A 3,885-nucleotide genomic window follows, 5' to 3' on the forward strand; every position below is an offset into this window, starting at 1 on the left:
ACAGGGGATTCTATTGTTAGTGTGGTTTTCTTATGTTTTAAGTTTATGTTTGTACAAAATTCTCTACAAAGCTCAATGAAATTCAGCTTCTTTTTAAGTTCACAATTTTTTTCTCAACTGTATGGGACGCATCTTATGGGATGGCCGGTAGTACCTCCATATGTATACTACGCGTCTTTTTAAGTTCGCCAATTTCAGTAAAATTCGATTGTCCTGATTGTTTGGGGCTTCCCTCAATGTCCGAAATGAAGACCTTGCGCCGGTTCATGCCCTCCTTCTCCGCTCTACGCTTGGTCTTATTCTGCATGAATAAGGTTTGCTCGTCGGGCATGTCTTGCGGGAAGGCTTAGCGCCACGCTTCCATGGTGCGTCCGTCCACCTCCGTGACGGACAGGCGGCGCTGCTCGGCGGTGATGATGTCCGCGGCCCCCACCTCCTCGACCGACTCGCAGTCGTAGAAGTTCATGTCGTGGCGGGGCGTCTAAACCGCCACGTCGTAGGCGTGCGCGGCCTCCTACACCGCGGTGAACGTCCCAAGGATGATGCGCCCTCCGGCGGCGTGGATCTTCACGTAGAACATTCCCACCGGTAGGGGATGACGACGCGGTACCCAGACTGGTTGTGGCGGCGCGAAGGCATGGCGAAGCGGCGGGCAATAGGATGGACGTCTGGCAGTTCGGAGCCGTGTTTTTTATAGCGCGCGCTAGATGCGACGCGCTAAATATCCGACACACAGAAACTTTTTTAGCACGTGCGGTTTTGGCGTGGCTGCTGGAGCCATTCTTCCCTAGCACGCTAAATTGCGATTTTTACCACGGATCACGATATAGGTCAGTCTTGGAGTTGCTCTTAGGCTGGTGCCAATGCACCACCCTACTCTCACCCGCCACGTCAGCTTTTTTCCTCACTCTCACCCCACTCTCACCTCACGGTGCCAATGCACGGGGCTATAGTACCAGCTCTCACTTCTCTCTCCTCCCTACCGCCTCCCTACCGCCCCCACTAGCACCGCTATCGCCCCTCTCTCGCCTCGCTGTCGCCCCCAACGCGGGCGGTAGCCGGGCGGCAGCGGGCGGTACCGCCCGGCGCCAGCCCCAGCGCCCCGCGCTCGCGTCCCGCCCCACTCCCGCCCCAAGCCAGGCGATACCGCCTCCACTCCCGCCCCCATTGGCACCAGCCTTAGAGAGCTGCTTACCTATATCAGGCTCCATCAAGCCCTCTTTCCCAAAGCAGAGTTTTGTTCTCTCCATGGTAGCTGCAAAGTGCAAATAAGCACCAGACAGGCAGACAATGGTTTGCTCTTGGTGCCCTTTCTGGCTTTCTTAGGCAAAGCACCAAGTTAAACGATCGACTGTATGGAATCGGCTGTGGATTAGACTGGATTATAATTAATTAAAAGCTTCTCGTGACACGCCGAGCAGATGTTAGCTGATTGACCTAGCGCTGACGAAGGCCCTGATGTGCGCCAGCGTCTCATGCGTCCGCGGCTAGGCCAGGTGGTAGTTGTAGAGCACCTGGACGTCGTCGTTCCCGACGCCGCCGTACATGGCCTGCTCCACGCTCTTCCCGCGCACTGCACAGCTCGTGCCTCCGCCACGCACACCAGCACGGGCGGCAGCGGCTTGCACCACGGATGGTGGTGGCCTGCACCTGCGGCCGGGGAGCGCCATGCGCCAGCAGCTGTCTAAGGTGGACAGGTTCAGCGCTGATTGCGGCAGCTGCGGAGCGTCTTCTCTAACGCCGTGCGAGTCTCGCCGCTGAAGAACGGCTGAATCATGGGCTCATGGCTCCCTTGGAGGAGCGCGGGGCCAGACCGCCAGAGCGCCAAGCCGCCAAGCTGACCCTCGCCGAGCCACGCGGCGATGTGGAACGCGATGGTGGCGCCCGCGCTGTCGCCCGTCAGGAACACGTGGTCGAACAACCAGGCGACCGTGCCGGAGGTACTGCTGTTCCTGCCGTACGCCACCTGCTGCCGCAGCCGCCGCACCACTGCGATCCTGTCGTCGAACGCGACCAGGGCGCGGTTCACGTTCGCGAGGAGTCGACGGAAATCACGGCGCAGCCCGCCCGCGCGGGAAGCTGGGCCGGAACTTGTGGTAGAAGCTCCAGGCCGTGGAGCCGACGCAGAAGCCATCACCGTGAAAGTACACCACCACGGGAACCTTCCCAGCCGCGGCGGCCGGAGCATACAGCCGTGCCCACACACCTGTGGCGCGGTCGACGACCACGTCGCGCTTGGACGGCTCCTCGCCATGGCCGTCGAACCCCACGTGCAGGGGATATCGGGGATCGCATGGAGGGGCTTCACGTGACCGCCGGCGTTCTTGCCGACCTGCTGCCAGAAGCTCATGCAAATTAAGACCAAACAGACATACAGGTGAGAAAACGAAAACGCCAAAACCAGTGTAGGGCCCGCGATAACGACAGGCAATACGCTCACAGGGGCTCCCAACCCTGGGAGCTTAGTTCTCTTTAGAGATGTCAATATGATTGGTTATGCCTTACAAACAAAGAAGAGCGACCGCGACTTTTTACTATCTTACCATTGAAAAATCTTCAAAATAAAATCCTATCTGTTCGATACTATGACAATACAGCAAAGGTTGTTTGTACCAAGCTACATAATTTGAGCATCAAATATTATTCCGGATACATACTACACTTTATAGTTTCTTATAGCTATATTTAGTGTGCACTCTATACAGCGTGTGAATTATATTTGCTAGATTAGTAAGACATAGTACTGAAGTACATGTTAAATAGAAACATCACAGTGAAGAAACATACCCTGAAATCAGTTTGAACACACAGTACCACAGTGCGCTTAGGTTCTTTAACCTAAGGCTGGGATTGACATGTTGTAAGAGTCAGATATTGAAAATCATATGTGGTTAAGAAAAGAAAACGCAATACATGGAAGAAGTAATAATCGATGCATTTTTGTTTGTTTGAACATGCTACTCTAATTACTACCACTGAACAAAGCACGCTAAATCAAATTCTAGAAATCCATACCGCTAGTGCATCAAAAACCTTAATCGAAGAACCCAGCCACCTGCAGCTTATCATTGTTCTTCCCTCTAATTGCTAGCTCCTTATCTGCCTGCTGCAAGCGAAGAAGCAGCCATGAGCACCGAGACCTCCACTTTACAGAAATAAACCAACCACCCACCTAGCAATCTCATCTCAAGCGCCACCATGTGCATCGCCTCCATCGTCCAAGGAGTCAACCAGTCTCAAAACTCCTGCAGCGCAGTAACCAAAACAACATCAAAATCCTCCAAATTTCGGATAGATTTTTTCTAATTGTTCATAAAGAGTGTATAACCTCATCTTCCGGGTGGTGGCGGAGCAGCTTCTAGCAAGGCCGTGCTCCAAGATATGGTGCCGGCAGCACTGCTAGTCGTCAAGCGCCCACCCGGCGGACCAATCTTGTTGGGTGCCGCCCTCGGAGAGAGCTGTAGATCGTCGGTGACGGCTATGAACCAGAGTAGGACCTGACCCACGTCAGGGCCACCGGCCGCCGAGAAGCTCGAGCACGTGGAGCTCGCGGCAGAGAGAGCTTGGGCGAAGACGATTTCGTGTCCGCCATCCCGACGACCGCCGCTCCACCTACTCCCGCCACCTACTCACCCGCGCCGCCCCTCCGATGCTGCCCTCATCCGGCAGCTAGTAGTTTTCCTCTCTGCTCTCACGGCGGCTGCAGCTCCACGCAGACGTCCGCGAACACACCGGCAACACCTAGCCAACAGCTTGTACCGGCCAAGCACTGGCCGACCTCCACGCCGGCCACTGTTCCCCGCCACCTGTTGCCGCCTACTGCCGGCCCAGTGCCTGGCTCTACCGCCCTGCGCAATACATCGTGGGCCGGCTGCAGCGCATCTC

General features: G+C 55.7%; 1 pseudogene; it reads right to left on the reverse strand.

Annotated features, from left to right (window-relative positions):
• Positions 1–1,424: 1,424 nt before the first annotated feature.
• On the reverse strand, positions 1,425–2,350 carry LOC127296600 (probable carboxylesterase 17; annotated as a pseudogene).
• Positions 2,351–3,885: the final 1,535 nt, after the last annotated feature.

The sequence above is a fragment of the Lolium perenne genome, chromosome 4, assembly GCF_019359855.2.
Source record: "Lolium perenne isolate Kyuss_39 chromosome 4, Kyuss_2.0, whole genome shotgun sequence".
Taxonomy (NCBI): Eukaryota; Viridiplantae; Streptophyta; class Magnoliopsida; order Poales; family Poaceae; genus Lolium; species Lolium perenne.